At 35.7% G+C, this 17,604-nt stretch overlaps 1 long non-coding RNA gene across 1 annotated transcript in view; it reads left to right on the forward strand.

Annotated features, from left to right (window-relative positions):
- Window positions 1-17,604, forward strand: part of LOC123619129 (uncharacterized) — a 120,638-nt gene that overhangs the window by 13,888 nt on the left and 89,146 nt on the right. The window contains exon 2 of the long non-coding RNA XR_006727669.2: window positions 2,284-2,367. This is a non-coding gene — a long non-coding RNA (uncharacterized LOC123619129). The remainder of the gene's footprint in view (window positions 1-2,283; window positions 2,368-17,604) is intronic.

Here is a 17,604-nt window from a genome sequence, read left to right on the forward strand (position 1 = left end):
TACTCAAGAGAAGCCCAGGGTGCCATTCTGGAGGACTGGAGGGTAACTTGAACACAGCTCTAGTGTTTTGTCCATCGCACCCATTAAGAGAGTTGTACGATGGTATTTCATTTTTCGTGTTGAATATTCAGCTCCAGGAGTCACCTTATATTGGTAATGAGACCTTTCCTAAGGTCCTCCTCTTAAAAAAAGCTGGCGCTGCAGAAAACAGTCATAGAAGTTCATGCATTTCCATCTGTTTCTCCAAATATAGATGTTTCTTTACTTGTCACGTTATTAATCCTCTACTTAATATCACACTCAAGCCGAAACCTAATTATATGAGTCCAGAACAACAGCATAATATTATGAAGACAAGTGCATATATTACTTAAAGTCCCAGAGATGGTTTTAAAGGTTTATATAACTTGGAATCACCATTTTGAATAGCATTGGTAAAATTATGAAAAGGAGTTCTAGGATCAAAGCACAATGGCATGTTAATTTCATAATAAAATGGGATCCTGCAACTGTAATTAATATCCATCTCAGTAGCTGTGGGTCATTATCTAGTTTAATTCAATTATTCTTGATTAAATAGAGTTAATCCATTGCAGGTATCAGGGAACAAATTTGTGGCAATTTACAGTGGATAGACTTATTAAAGATATATAGTGAGGAGTATTTTATTTAACATATTCATACTAGCTTAGTTTTAGAATTTAGAGACCATGATCTGCTCTGGCAGCACACACACATGCACACACACCCTGTGGTTAGTTCATTTCTTGCTACTTTTACAATCAGTTGCTGCTTTGGTGAAAGCCTAAAGCTTAATCCATCAAGAGCCATTCAGAACAAAACAAACAAACAGAGCTTTAACCACTTCAGTGACAGCAGTGCAGAACCAACAAGCAGCCGTCTTAGAAAACCCTCGCAATTTTAGGATCAATAGCCTCACACTGGATGCTCCTAAGTGATGAAAGCTAGAACATTTGCGCTGCCAGGTTTTGGAGAATAAAACAAAACACAAAAGTGTCTGGGAAAGATAACTTGATAAGTTTAGTTTGGAAATACCTATGTAGTCCAGAGGACTGACTTAAGTTCTGCTAGCAGTCCCGATGAAAACAAACTAATTTAAACATCCCTTGAGGCTGCAATTTTTACCTGTGTCTTGAAAGTTGAAACTGTTAAAGTATCTTTTCATCTTTTTCCAAGTTATACTACTTACAACTTTATTATTACTACTTCCAATAAATGTAAGTGAGTATCTACCCATCCATCTATCCACCTATTTCTTTGAAAACAAATCTTATCTAATGTCTTTATATTAACATATTTAGAAGAATGTTATAGTCTACTTAATTCAAGGCTGTGGTTTCAACAATAAAACTAACAAATACATTCATATAGAGAGGAGCAAAAACAAACACTTTTTCCCCCCACAAGATTAAAAGCCTGTTCATTTCCTTTTAGAATTATTCCATTGTATATTATCCTTTGTAAAAAAACCCATTAGCTTCTTTTATACATCCTCGAGTCTTAAATAATACACCAGTGCTGCAGAATATGTTTCATGGAAAAAAATCTACTGTCATTCCACAGAATAAGAAAGGCCTCCTACATCTTTTGTATTCATTACATTATCCTTTTCATTTTCACCGATAATCGTGAAGTACTGTATCTCTCTAGTTACAGTTTTTAAAATGCCTTTACGTTTATAGTTAATTATAAACTCAGTAATGAAATAGGAGTATTATTTATTAGTTATCTCAAAATGTCAGCTGGTTAAACTTTACCCACAAATTATCTAAAGGCATTAAATTACATACCTTCATAGGTAGTCAACAGACACTGTTGGGATTGCCTGAAGTATGTTTACAAGTTAATTTGTTTATTGAATATTGTCTACTCATTTACATTTCTGCTTTTTTTTTTTTAAGCAGATCCTCACTGATGAAATAGACTTAATATAAGAAACTTATAAAAGAAATTCTTTTGGTTTTAAAAATAAGAATCAGATCAAAAGCAAAATAGTCTCTTTGCTGAAATGTTATAAAGGAACATTGACCATCAACATTTTACAGACGAAAGAAATAAATTACCCTGCAATACCATTAAAATGCATGATTTTCCTGTGTGTCAGGAATGCTGTGCAGTTTTGTCTGGATTCATTAAGGCGCTCACTGCCTAAGTGCGTTGCCAACCGGGATGTGGGTGGCTGTAATGGCAGCCTGGAGGTTTGTATGGCAAACAAGTATGGCACTGTTAAAAAAAAAAAAAAATCCTTCTCTCACCCTACAGATACCTGTTCGGAGAGCTCGGGAGGCATTTCCATAGGCTCATTGTCAAGTGAATGTTAAAGCCCCCATTCACTGGGAAGCGAAGGTAAGTCTGAAAACTGCATTGAAGGAAAAGGAAACGGGGTGGCGGGAGGGGGTGAAATCACCTAGCATTGAAGCAGCCTAACCAAGTGACAGACACGTAGACAACTCTGATGCTGCCAGAACAACACTCTGCACAGCCCACCAGCAAGCAATTTGTCACTGCGACAAGAATATCCTCCGCAATTTGGCATCAGGGTCCTTGGACAGCCAACTGCGCCTGTACGGCACGAGACGTGCTGTGTGGCAACGGGGAAGATGGGAACCAAGGTTCTCGTTATTATGTCCAAATTGTGTTATTTTACGAAAAACATTACCTTTTGTCATGATCAACATAGAGAGAGAACAGTAGTAATTGATAATAACTGGGGGCAAGCCAGACAACAAAGGGGGAATAATGTGTTCTGGGGTGTTTTTGAGGTACCCTGTGTCGTGAGAAGATTTCAGGATGTTTGCTCGGTTGGTCTGGTATTTTCCGGCACACTCCCACAGTGTTTCATAGAAATAATGAGTCCATAGGTGCAAGAAGGCACTGGGAAGATTTTTTGGTAGTAAACCATCTGCTGTCAGCAGAACATAGTCTTTGCTTTTAGACTTTACGTGTTTGTATATGGCGTGTTGATTAATATGTCGCTGAGTGCAAATCCTTTCTTGCTGGTATGATTTGAAGGACAAAGGATCCAAGGTAAGTTGGGTTGTAAATGTGCAAAGGAAAGACCCTTTACTCTTTACATTGCTACCCGGGTAATCTATTATAAAAGTGCAGTAAAGGAGAGAAGCCAGGGGCATAGGATAAAGGTATCTGATAAATAAGCAAGTAGTGTTCCCCTTGCCAATTACTTGGCATCTTACTTTGTAATTAATGCCACAGTAATGAAAAAAGTGGTAGGCACGAAGATTGGGCCTTTTGTGCATTCTATACAGAACCAAGCACTCATAAAAATCTAGCTCAAAGCTAGCCTAGTTTGGCTCTCTCCACAATCGAAACTTGCTTGAGAATTAGAACAATCCCATGGGGGTTGTGTGTGTGTACGTGTGTGTGTTGCAGTGTATTATATAAGAGTGACATCAGGCAATTGTGGTGTTGCTGTCTCCATGACACAGACAAGGGTGTCCTTCATTCCCCAGACGTGATGGAAACTTGTGCCCATTCTGCCAGGATCTAACATCATGGTGTCTATTATGTTGTTCACTAGTTGTCCTATGAATCACTTAACTGCTGCTTAAGTGGCTATGATAACTGCTTTGCAATGCCTGGTGGATTTCCCAGTGGCTTATATATTTGTGCTTTACGGGAACTTTCAGGAAATACTAAAACTATGAAAAGGTGAATAATAGTGAAAGTGATAATACTAACAGGCACTTTAAAGAAGTTGGAAAAAATATAATTTAGGTAATTTTGATATTGTTTGAAATACAGTACAAATTTCTAAAATATCCGGCTTATATCATAACAACATTCCTTAAAATATATAAAAAATATTTTCTCAAGCTATCCACACAGACTAAGTGGTAATGGATGGTTTGGGGTTGTGGGGGTTGGGGAAAGAGATGTTTAATTGTGAGACTTGGAAATGGTGTTGGGGGTGGAGTGTGTTGACTAGCTGTGTATGTGGATGGCTAAATGAAAAGGCCCAAGATTAATATCCTTTTAAGGGTAAGGTACAAAGACAGGGGAGAACAGAGAGGCATGTGAGGAGAGAATGTTCGAGGCTGGAGGGCATGAAATACAGCAGAGATCATAAAGAAAACTAACCCCTGCTTTTCTAAGCTTTGCGTGGGGTGTTTTCTTTGCAACTCCCATTAAAGTCAATGGGAATCATGCAGCTAAAACCCCGTGTAACTCTTTGACAATTTACTTCCTAGTGTCTGGAAAAGAGTACTACCTACTAAGGGCAATTTACTCGTTTTAGTTTGTGCCTCCCATACAAAGATGAATTTGATAGCACATAGCAGGAGGAAAAGAGAGACTGCATTTAAGATTTTGTTATTGCAAAGGAAATCATCATTGAAAGATGTCGCCTCAACTCTCACCTTGTTTAGCAACAACAATAAACACAGAAAAGCAATCCCGTAGAAAGAATATGAAAAGAAGTATGGAGTTGATTACAGAAAAAATGGTGATTGTTAGTATGAGGGTTTTTTTTTTTTTTTCATTTTAAATTCTAAGCTCTGAACACAATCGCAGAATAATAGGAATAGAGGACAATTCTTAAGGCACCAAATTGAAGCTCTTCATTACTTGCTTTTCCCCATGCACCTCAAGTTGTACATATGTAAATATAGCTATGGTATCCTTACAAAATCTTTAATAATACAGCTACAGTGAAGGGGGGTACATAGGGTCCTCACTGTAAGCAGAAACATGAAAAAAATGACAGGTGTCTTGCTGTAAGCAGTAACTGGATAAATGCATGGTACACTAATATTTTTAAAAGCTATAGAATGTGCATGTTAAAAAGTGCTTGCTATTTGTCATCTCTTTCATGAACTTTGAAGTCAGAAAACTAACACTGGCTTTTAAAGTCTTCTTTTATTATAGGCTCTATATTTCTTTACTCTCAACTGAAATGTCTATTTAGGTGCTGTACCGCTTTACTGATATAATTCTTAGAACTGCATAACCATAGAATAAGCTTCTGTGGGCTGAAGATATGGCTCCTGTGTTTTCTGAGTCCCTTCTCTGTGATTTGTTTTGTGACTTGTCCTTTGGAGGGTGAAGAGGTAAGACCCTCCATGGCTCTGCTTTTTAGTGAATGGAGCAGAGACACATCTACGAACAACTGTCTACGCAAGTTGATTACTGGGCACTTTAATTTCTCAGTTTTTATGTGTAAATGAGTGCTTCTCGCCATGGACCTAGCTTGTGCTTCAATTTAGGTAAGCGTACGGCTGCAGCAGCCTTGAAACCATTTCTCTCTGATTGTACCAATTAGCAAATCCTGAACTTTACCACCAGGAAAGGACATAGTTCCACATTTATGAATGCATGGCTTTTGAGAATGAGAATAATTATGTCACCAAACCTACCATTGATTTTCAGATAGACATCTCAATAATTTTGTAAGAGTAAAAACCTTTCTGAAAGCACACTGGTAATTTTTTATGGGAGAAATAATACATAGGGATGAATATAGTGATTTGATAGGTGAGAACATTTAAGGGAGAGAGCTATTTTATTTGAACAGAATTTAGATGTGTTTCTGAACTGAGTCTTTGATTATTAATTTCACATTGGAGGGTTTTGACTGTGTGAGAACTTCTGAAATCTGATTTTCTTGGAGGAGGGGGTTGAGAATTCACAAAATAATGAAAAGCGTGTGCTGTCATTAAAGTAGATTCTAGTACTATTATAAAATCATAAACAACGATAAATTTAAGACCTTAATATTCTCTAAGTTTTAGCTTTAAAGCTCACAGCTGGTTCTTACAGCTCAGGTCATTCATCATTTGTGACCAGATCACATATCCTTAACCAAATACACGTTAAGAGGTTTTTGTTCACAAATTAAACATGTATTGAATTTAGCACACAAAGCTCTTTAGTTATCTATTGAGATTTTTCAATTTTTTCTTCTTACAGTATTTTTCTAACCAGCAAGAATAAGTCAATGTCAGTATTTACAGCAAAAAACATTTAGATGTTGCAGTGGCAGTGTCATTCACAGTGTTATAGAAACTTGTTTTCCTCCTATGTTATCGTGCCATTGTTTCGTTTTGAGCAAGAAACTGAATAATCTTAACACATTTCATGGAATCAAAGATTTACAGGATTATATATTCTAGATCTCTTATTTTAGAAATTATCTTTGCCATGATCTGAATGAATTAGATATTTTAACTAATTAAATTCTAAAATTAATCTGTTTATTTCAGACTTGCTTTGCTGGGAATTTACTATAAATCAATGTTTTCAGCACTGACGTTTACGACATCTTTCAATATTCATTTTTTTTCACATCTCCCTCCACATGGTTAAGAAATTATTATGACTTTGACATGACATCTATGCAGTCATTTTGTAGTATATGCAGTTGGGGAAGACATACAGAAATAATATATTTTCCCTTGCAATATCTCAAAATCACATATTTAGTTTGCAGCGCACGCATACACATGGGCACACACTGCATTTCTTTTAGCTCCGTGAGCACATTTTGAATATATTTGCCCTGAAACATTTTCCCAGCCCCAGGAACGGTGTTTCATGAACTGATTTTATCACCTGTGCAAGAGAATTATGCAAAGGGTCTCACTAAGAAATCAAACAAGTGTTTAGTCAAATTAATGATTAATTATATTCATAAGGGTGGGTTCCTATATACATTCTTTTCTTTCCTGTGACCACATTTGGCTTTTTCCTATATCGTTTATCTGCATTTCTTCAAACATGACACTTGAATAGCCTTCTACGAGTACAGTCTATTCAGAAAGCTGAAGTGTGAAAGAAGGTGATTTTGGGGTAAAGACATGGTACTGTTAATGCTGTTGATTGTCTGGCTCCAGAGATCTTTGGGATTTTCAGTATGGTAAATTCCTGATGCTCCATGGATTTGACCTGAGCTCCTCTTTGCTGCTTCTAAGAAAAGGAAGCCACTATACAATAGCCCAAGTAGTCTAGAGCAAAGTGTCACCCAGCATTGCATGTTCTTGTTTGGGATGAAAGCATTGAGAGGAAATCCTCCCAAGCAGTGTTATCTGCTCTCTTCTTGGTGTGTATGCCCAACTTCTTTAACGTTAAGCTGATTCAAGCACAGGTACTAAAAGAGGAAGAGGTTTTTTAAGGTGAAATGAGATCTGGAAAATTTTTATAGATTCCCTAAAACAGATAGGAGAAAATCTATTTCAAATAGTAGGAACTTTGAAGCTTGAAAATGATGACAAAGAATGAAATTTTTTTACTTTCTTCTTTTTTTTTTTTTTTTTTGCAGTTCTAAAACTACAGCGTTGTTTCAGGTGAAGTTTAACACCATTTTCATAATTATTTAAGTGTGAAAGAGCATAACTGGTAGGTTCATTCATGGTCTTTCAAGTGGCAATGTTGGGCAATGGAAAACCAAAAAGACTTCTCTGGGTTTTTGATACCATGCTGTATAAATTTGATCAAGTCATTTAACTGTTCAGGGTTTACATGGGTACAAAGCAAACAGGATTCTAACATTGTGACTATGAGAAGGGATGCAATATTATTTTAGATTACTTCTGATACCTGGAGTTTCATTATTGCTTGAGCTCTTATGCTGTAAAGAGTATACTATGTTTACTACAGTAGTTTCATTCATTTACTCATTTGTTCATTCAAAGATATTTACTGAGTATTGACCAAAGGGCGTGACTATACTTGCAGTCAGTTATTCAGAGACTAAGTTCCAAACCTTCACAATACTCATAGTCTGGTGAATGAAGCAATAAACCAAAATTAACAATGCCATATAACAAGGGCTGTGATAAACGCATGGCAGCGTTTCTGTGGGAAGTCAGAGGAGGAGTTCCTAACTTTGCCTCAGAGAGACAAGCAAACTTCATAGAGGAGGTGATCACTGAACTAGATCCTTGGTGAAAACGGGACCACCTCGACTTCTCGCCAATAGACCAAAGATTACACAGGAGGCCTGAGTTACTTTGTGTTGTTCAGGAGACATTTGGCTTTAAGCATTTTCTTTTTTTGTGGCTTTAAAAATATACATTATTGCGAAGTTCTGCTCCTACCAGTTTGTTTTGATACTGGGTTTTCTTTCTTGTCTTCTTCTATATTACATAGGAAGGAAAGGGAAAAACAGTAACTACTAAATATAAAGGTGTGATTAATGTCATGACTACTATATATCCATACAGTACCTCTGCTTTTTGAGTGTGTGTGTGTGTGTGTGTGTATGAAAAAGTAAACATAAGTAAGTGTGATTATGAGAATTTTATGGTATCTTTTGTGATAACAGGAGTGATGTTGGTGTAACAAACCCAAACAGAGAAACCTACACTCAAATTGTTTTAAATATTTGAGAGGACTCTAGGGCTTTCCAAGAACCGTTAAATATGCAAACTTTTTTCTTTTTTTTTTTTTTTTTTTTACTTTCTGTTATACAATGTGTTAGAAGGATTCTCTTTTTAGCAGGTGTGAAAAAGAAGCAGGTAGCAGGAGGGCTTGGTATGTAGAAAATATTAGAAACAAAATCAGAATTTAATGACCTAGGCCAGTGATTCTCAAACTATAATGTTCAGAAGAACCACCGGGAGAGCTTGTTAAAGGGCAGGAGGCCTGGGGTTGGGCGGATGAATTTTCATTCTTTACGAGCTCACAGATGTGCTGATGCTGCTGGTGGAGGGTCTCACTCTGTGGAGGACTCATCTAGACCAGTGCACCTCAGATTGAATCTGCATGTGCATCACCTGGGGATCTTGTTAAAATGAAGACATTGATTTAGTAGGCCTGGTGAGGGGGGAGAATCTGCATTCTGAGCAAGCTGAAAGGTGATGCTGCTACTGTTGGTCTGCAGACCACACTGTGAGAAGCAAGGCCTTACGTGATTTCCTGCCTTGTGAGTCCAAGCCATATGCCATGGCTTGGTGGTTTTCAGAAAATATTAGGATCAAAGAATGATTTCAAGTTTATTTCCTGACCAAATAAGATTGTATCCTTACCAACAAAGGCTAATAGAGAATTAAACGCTTGTTCTTGTATATTGCGTGGCTAAATATGACAACCGCACTGAGAGAAACATTTCCTGAGTTCCTGTTCCCTGTCCTAGTTACTGTGAAAGATTAGGTCAAACTCAGGTTTGGTCTTTTAAGTAACTTCTGTAGCTACGTTGGAACTTTAAAAATGAAATGTTACCCTGAATGGCCATGCAGTAAATGAATTCCATTTCTCTGATTCTGATAAATTGTAAGTGTAGAAGTTAAAAAAAAAGATGGTTCTAACATCCTGCCCCACCAAAAAAAAACCTTAGCAATGGTACACTATTCAAGTTACAAATTTTGTTGTATTAGACAAGTTCTGTTCATGTAAAGCCAAAGATTGAACTAAATCTAGTGAAATTAGCTGGAAAATAGACTTAATTTTGATCAGATAACAGTCCCTGGTAGATTATATACATGGGGGTGTGAAGGAGCTACCTTATAATGTGTTGTCTGTCTTCAACCTACATTTTCTGGGTAATTGATAATTCTTCATTCCCTCTGTTCCGTGTAGACCTTTCAAAAATCTGAGAAATGAAATAATGGGAATAATATTTGAAGTAGAAATTTCTAATAGAACATTCAAATGAAAAATACAAGGAATGGGATCTGGAGGATTTACTTTGGCCAACGTTCAGTGATTTTAAGGACCATGGGGATGCATACATTTCTGTTCTCATGCCCCTTCCATTCACAGATTTTCAATTGATATGATACTGTTCTATTCAGTGGCTCTACATGGTTTTTACATAGTTGACAGTGAATTTCTCAATTCTCTGTGTATTTATTTTCTCGGTGGACTGAATCAAAAATGGGCAACTGAGCATGTTAATGCAAATACGCAAGCCTTCAGCAAAATAAATGCAAAAATATTTAAAGTATTAATATTATTTTAACATTTCTTTTTGCCTGAGGTATGTGACTTTTTATATTATTTCTGAGGATAGATTATCTTTCCAAAAATAATTTATGATGAAGTAATTTTGTCATTTCTCCTCCTTCATCCCATTTCCTAAGGGTGTTAATTTCTGACCCACTTAACCAAATTGGACTATTCCAAGCAAAAATTTTACTGGCAGGATGTTTGACTTCTTAAAACTCCATACTTGTATCTTTTGTTAATTATCTGTCTAAAAGAGGTTGCAAACAATATGGTTTTAAAACGTAGGTGTTTGGGCTAGAAGAGCAGTGGTTCTTAACCTTTTTGGAAATACGACTCTTAATAAATGTGCACCACCCCTCCTCACTGAAAATACTCATGAAACACATACAGAGACGTTTTGCATACAAAGTAGTGCATGTCCATTGGCCTTCTGAAGGAAGATTAACAGCTCCAGTCTTGATCATTGAGGTGAAATTAACCAAAATACCATTTTTTTCTTTTCTTACATAGACATTGAAACCAGATGGATCAATAGACTGTTTTTCTAAAAACATCATTTTGTTTTTATGGTGTAAACCTTGTCTTACAAATAAGCCTTTATCCTGATTTGTAACATAGAAGCAAGTGGACATCTGGCTTCTGTGGAGAATATGATTCACTCATTTGCATTTTAAAATTCCATTCATTCCATTTTTAAATTGTTCACTTGTCCTCTTTGCTCTTTCTAAAAGCAACTCTTCCCAACTCTCTGGTTTCAAATACCCACAGAGTTTATGTTATTTATAATGCAGAACGTTATTCCCTTCAACATCTTTAAATGAAAATCAGTATTCAAGGCCCACAGCATATAGAAGCCCACAATATCTAGCTAAGTGAGAAGTCAGTTGAAAACCAAAAAGGAATTTGGGTGGCAAAAATCAGTTTACGCTTATTACTTTATACTGGTCTTGAATAACTTTCAGTGAAAAAATGTTTTTAAATGAGAAGAAAATTCAGGATCAAAATACTGATAAATTATTCTTCAGGCTGGTTAATAATATTTCTTCAAAAATATTTTGCTGTGTAAGTATTTCTATCACGAATGGTATATTATAAAACAAAATTCTGAGGTGAAAGACTAAAATGCTGTCTGGCTGCTCTAGAATATTATTTGCAGCAATTGTTTTTAATGAGTTAAAGTTGAAAGTATAAGAACTTGAAACCTGGAAGATTTATTTATTCTTTCTCAGTCCTGGTCCTTCCTCTTTGTAGTGGCCAATGCAGAATCTAGCAATGTCCACAACACTGAACCCTCATGATAACCAAGAGCAGAGTTATTTGGATGTTCCATTCCAATTTTAGGTAAGGCTTCTCATGAGCGTTTTATTCCTCATCTTATAATAATAGCCCTGTGTGGAGTACTGGTATCTCAAAAGGATAATGTTGAAGAGATAAAGAGTAAAATTTAATCTCTTTTAATATTTCCCTATAACTAACTAGTTATACCCTGGAAAAATGTGAGTGTGTGTGTGTGTGTCTATAAAAACACTTTCCTCTAGTTGAATGGAATAGCTGATGGGTCTAAAACTAGATAATGGAAACAGGGATAACCATGACAGGCAAAGGTAAAAGGATGAGAGAAGTCACCTTTTCAGCTGTAAATTTTGGACCCAATTTTGAAAATATACCAGAAGATTCTGCTTTTCTAAGAATATCAATCATGTAGGTTTAAGGAGATTTGTTTAAGGACTATGTAGCGTGGACGGTAGAGAGGTGCAAATGGGAAACTGGCACCAAGAAGCCCAGGTGGTAGAAGTTCTCAAGCTCCAAGCTTGCATGCTCTCATAATTCATGTCTCATTAACGTTCTTTGCTAATATCATACAATTTAGAAAAATGCCTGGAGAATATACTGGACTAGACATTAGGAGAAGTGAATTTGATTAAATTTGCCAACCTAGATTTCGTGACCGCTATCATCTTGAACTAAATCACATTTCCATTCAGGATTTTGTGTCTATAATAGGTGGGGGGGAATGAATGATTGTTTTAATGATTTGACCTATTGAGTATTTAAAAATGAGAGCTCCCTTCTTGAGGTCAAGGCATTATAAACTCTTTTGAGACAAGCTGGAGAATTTTAGAGGCTAGAATCACAATGTAGAGCTCACCTGACCGTAGCTATACACTAGAGACGTTGATTCCTAGAGTGACCTGAAACATAATCAGACTCAAGTGATCCTAGCGAGGTCAGGCAAATTAGTCCCATCAGACACTTCAGAAATGTCTCAACTCTTATTTTGAGGACAGAGTGATGTCCTGTCGTGAGGACACTCACCCGGTCTTTTGAGGCATTGTTAATACTTCTGAATACATACGTTGCACGGATGGTTCAGCATGGATATGATAATCTTCAGTTCTTTCAAGAACAAGAAGCAGTCTGCCTTTCTCTCTCACTGATGGCAGCTGTCAGAATTCTAGACCAGGGCACATATTCTCTCTCTTTAAAGGATATTTAGCTGCCCTCCTGGTGGGAGAGAGTAGTTATCTAAGGTGTTAAATGCTGATTAGCATGTCAGTCAGATTCTTTATCTGATGTAATTAAAAGAATTGAAGGAGCCTCAAAAAACCTGTTCTGAAGAGAAATGTGGAGCGCTGTCCAAAGCATTTTGTCTGGAACGAATAATCATAGACATATCCACTGAAAGAGATGCTAAAATCTATTCTCCGAAAATGACTAGAAGAGTCTGTTTGGTAGAGTAGGTCAGCGGAGAAACTGGATGATTGAGCTAGCAGGTCTCAAAACAAGTACTGAATCAGTCAGTCCCCCTCTTTTGGGAAAAATCCAAATGGGTTTTGGCTGCGTTTTGGGTTCATTCTACCTCGTTTGTGAGTTGGGGTAATAGTATCACCCCCTGCTCACTTCATAGGTGTGTAGGTAAGACACAATAAGACAGTTACTTCTTGAGGTAATAACTTACGTGATTTTAGCGGAAAAAAGTACAAGGACATTAAAACTCTAAGATATAAGCATTCTATTGTGCTTCATAGTGCCTTTCATTTGGAGTTATTATTGTAGAAGTATTTATAAACTAAAGTCCTTCACTTCTCTTTGCCACCAGCAAAATTGAAGACCCCAAGTCTCCCAAAAACCCAAAGTTATGGAACAACATTGGTATAGCTAATACTGACTCGTATTGAACGTGAAAACACAAAGCTGAAGCTTTTCTTCTGAAGCCCATTTTCATTACCATGTAATTATTAGTTTTGTATTCATTAAAGCAGAACACACACTCAAATAACACAAATGTAAGTGTACATTATTGAATATTTGACCAAAGTGAGCACATCTATGTAATCCTCAGAGATTTTGAGGAAAAGAACATTATTACCACATAAGAAACTCACCTTTGTCCCATCTTGTCACTACCAACCAAAAGAAATCACTATCTTGATTCCTGTTCCTCCAATTAATTTTGTGTTGTTGACTTTTACCTAAGTATTAACATATGGTATGTACTCTGTTGTGCCTGTACTGTGGTACAATTGTAGTGTAATTGTGATTCACTTATTTTCATTGCTGTAGAGTATTTCATTATATGAATATACCAAAATTCATTTATCGCTACTTTTGATGGACAAGGTTTGATTCCAACTTTTGGCTTCTGTTCATCTTGTATGTATTTTAGGCACATACATATACTTTTCTACATGGCGTTAAATATATAGGTGGGAATGGACAGGCTGGGTGATAAGGTATGTTCAGCTGTGGTGGATTTGACAGGGCAGTTTTCTAAAGTGGTTGTGCCATTTCCTGCTTGCACCAGTAATGTCTGATGTTGCTTCATTACCTCACCAGGGTTTGGCGGTACCATTCTATTTAATTTTAGCCATTTTGTTGGGTATGTAGTGATACAATCTCAATGTAATTTTAATTTGCACTCCTTTGGAGACAGAGAAAGTTTGGCTACTTTTCCTGGTTCGTTGGCCATTGTGAAGTATCTGTTGCCCATTCTTCTTTTGGGTGGTTTGTCTTTTTTTTATGGTTTTGTAGTACTTGGTATATCTTGCTTATGGCCTTTGTGACATAAATGCTTTGCGAACAACTTTTTCCAGTCTATACTTTGCTTTTCTCACTTCCTTAATGGTGTCTTTGGATGAACATAATTTCTTAATTTTAATATAGTCTTTTGCTTTATGGTTGTTCATTTTGTTTCCATTAAAGATACCTTTACCTACTCCAAAGGTGTGATAATGTACTCCTATTTTGGGAGGAAGCTTAAGTTTTACCTTTTATTTTTAGATCTGTGGACCACCTGAATTGATTTTTATGTGTGCTATGGAGTAGGAATCAATTATAATTTTTCCTTATATCTATTCAATTGGCCCAACACCATTTATTAAAAAGACAGTTCTTTCATTATTTCGGTGCAGGGCCACCTTCCTCATAAATCAGTTGACTATGTATACGTGTAGATCTGTCTAGATTTTCCTTTAAGTTTCCTTTTGCACTACACTGTCTGAATTATTATAGTTTGTAGTGTCTTAATTCTAGCAATGTATATTGTTTGATTTTATTCTTTTTCAAGATGATGTTTCCTATTCTTACCCCTTTGCACTTAAAATTATCTTGCTGATTTCCATATTTAAAAATATCTGGTAGAATTTTGATTGGTAATGCACTGAATCTATCATTTTTGGTGAGAAATGCTATGTATTCTGTTCGTAAACATTGTAAATCCTTTCATCTTTTATTTTTAAAGTCTTAATTTCTCTCAATGTTTTGTAGTTTTATGGGTGGCAGTCTTACACATTTAAAATATTTTTTCTTTGACATTTGCTGTTTTTGGATGTTACTGCAAATTGTGTTGTTTTTAAATTTTATTTTCTAATCATTTCTTAATGGTATAGAGAAAGGCAATTTTTTTATATTGACCATTTATCCAGTTTTCATGTTAAACTCATTTACAAATCCTAACTGTATTACTGTGGAAGCCTTTGGATTTTATAAATATACAGTTATATCGTTGGCAAGTAATGTGACTTCTCTCTTTCTAATCCTTATAACTCTTATATCTGTTACTTGCTTACTACTCTGACAAGATGTTGAACAGAAGAGCACCAATGAACATCTTCGTTTCTTAGTCTCATGGGGGTAAAGTTTTTATGTTTCATTATTACATATGCTACTTGCTGTAGGTTTTATATATATATCTATTAACAGATTAAGAAATTTTAATATTCCCAAAAGCGTATTGATCAATTTTCAAACAACTGTAGATTTTCTACTTATCTTTTAAAAAAATTGATTTCTCACCTAATAGCAGTGAGGTCAGAGAATACACCATGATTTTAATTCTCTGAAATTTGTTGAACATGTACCAATATTGATAAAATGTGGTCTATTTTGGCATACATTTTATGTGCACTTGCAAGAATGTATATTCTACCACATTTGAAGATGGTGTTCTAAATAAGTCAGTTAGATCAAGTGTTTATTTTAATGCTAAGATCTTCTATATCCTTACTGAAATTTTATGTTTGTTACTTTATTACTAAGAGAAGTATGTTAAAATCTTGCAATATGATTTTTGACTTGTTAATTTCCCCTCTGTTTCTGTCAATTTTATTTTGTTTCGTATACTCTGAAGCAATGTTATCAGATGTATATAAATTTTAAATTGCTATATTTTCCTGATCTTTTTTCATTTCTCTCTTTTATCATTAGAAAATGCCCCTGTTAATTTACTTTGTTACTTTCCTTATCTCCCTTTCCTCATTTTGTACTAATCAAATGTATTTAGCAATTCATGTCCGCTATGCATAAACCTCTTACTAGTTTGGTAATTTTACCTAATTGTTTTTTTTTTTTATTGGTTACCCTAGAGATTGTAACTCACATCCTTATTTTATAACCATTTATTTTAAATATGCGCTTTTACTACTTCCTAGACAATGCAAGGTACATAGAACACTATGTCCATTTACCTAATTCTTGAGTTTTGTATTGTTGTCACACATCTAATTCTAACTATACTTTAAACCACAAAATATATTATTCCTTTTCATGGATTTACTATCTGTTTTGATGGATAAGCATATTTAATTTTTCCATTGCTCTTCATTCCTCTTTGCATTTCTCTGCTTCTAGATTCACGTTCATTCTGCTCAAAGAAATATTTTACTATTTTCTTTAATGTAAGTCTGCTGTGAATAATCTTTGTTTTTGTATTTCTATCTTATCTTTATTTTTTTGAAGGATAGCTCATCTGGGTATAAAATTGTAATTTATTAGGTTCCTTTCTCCTTTCAACACTTTAAAGCTATTTCATTATCTTTTAGCTTTCATTGCTTTTCTCACCTCCTTGAAAGTAATGACTTTTTCATCCTTTGAGTACTCTTAAGATTAAAATCAATGGTTATGTGCCTGCTATATGCTGAAGAAACTCAGTTTGATTTTTCCTTGTGTAATTTTCTTTGTGTTTACCAGCTTTGGGTTCATAAGACATCCTGGATTTGTCCTAGCAGTTTTTTTCCCTAGCACTGAAAAATTCTTGATAATAATTTCTGCAGTACTGCAATTGCCACATTCTCCCTCTGCTCTTTTTCAAGGACTCAAATTGCATGGATGTTAGCGCTTTTTTTTTTTTTTTTTTGGCCACAACCCACACATATCTTCTGTATTTTTTATATATTTTATTCTGCATGCTTTAGTTTGGTTATTTTCTACTGACCTATCTTCCAGCTCCATAAGCCCTTCTTGAGCTCTTTTTAAATTACTGTTAAGCCTATCTTTTGAAATCTCAATTTAAGTTACTATAATTTTTAGATCTAGAATTTTTATTTGATTCTTTTTATATATTCCAGTTCTCTGGTGGGATTATCCAGCTTGTTTAGTTTCTTGAACATATTGATCAATTCCATGCCTGAAAATTCTAATGTCTGTCACCTTTGGATGTTTCTATTATCTACTTACTTGTTCTCTTGACATGTTTTCTTCAATAAAGCTGTATTTTTTTTAATCGAATGCTATACGTTGTATTTGATTATAGGAACTGATTTCCGTTACCTTATTCCAAAGAGGATTTCTCCCATCCTCTGGCAGACAACAAAAAGCTAGAACACCTCTAGTGATGGACTGAGCTGACTGGAAGCTGGTTTTCTGTCTTTGTATGGCTTGGTCTTCCTCTTATTCACCCCTTTCCAAGGTACAGCTTTCTGGGGTTCTCAATTAAGAGTCTTCCCAGGGCTATGCGAATGCCAATACTCTGTTCTGCTTTATATTTACTTACTGCTTGGTTCTTAGCCTAATGATCAGTGCAGCTCTATCGGTGACTTCTGCAAAGATAAGAGAGTCTTCCTTTTTAGGTGGGTTTAGGCCCCTCAAATCCCTGCCTGCCTTGATAGCACATAACTCTTATTTTTGCCTTCTTAGCAGATAGCAGCTGGCCTCCACCTGACTTCTCATCTTCTTTCCCTAACCCAAGAATTGGCATATGCCATAAAAGGAAAAGAAGCCTTCAAAAAATTGGGCTTGTCTTAGCTCCTTTTTCTTCAGAGGTTTGCCCCTCAAATCCTGGCTGTCTCAGCAATTCTCCAGTGCCTTCAAGCTTATGTCTTTGTATGTTTCTAGCTTTTCCTAATTGTTCTCAGCAAGAGCTTTGATCTGCTATAAGCTGTTACATGGTATTTGGAAGTGAAAGTA

This window comes from Camelus bactrianus, chromosome 6 (genome assembly GCF_048773025.1).
Source record: "Camelus bactrianus isolate YW-2024 breed Bactrian camel chromosome 6, ASM4877302v1, whole genome shotgun sequence".
In the NCBI taxonomy this organism is placed as follows: domain Eukaryota; kingdom Metazoa; phylum Chordata; class Mammalia; order Artiodactyla; family Camelidae; genus Camelus; species Camelus bactrianus.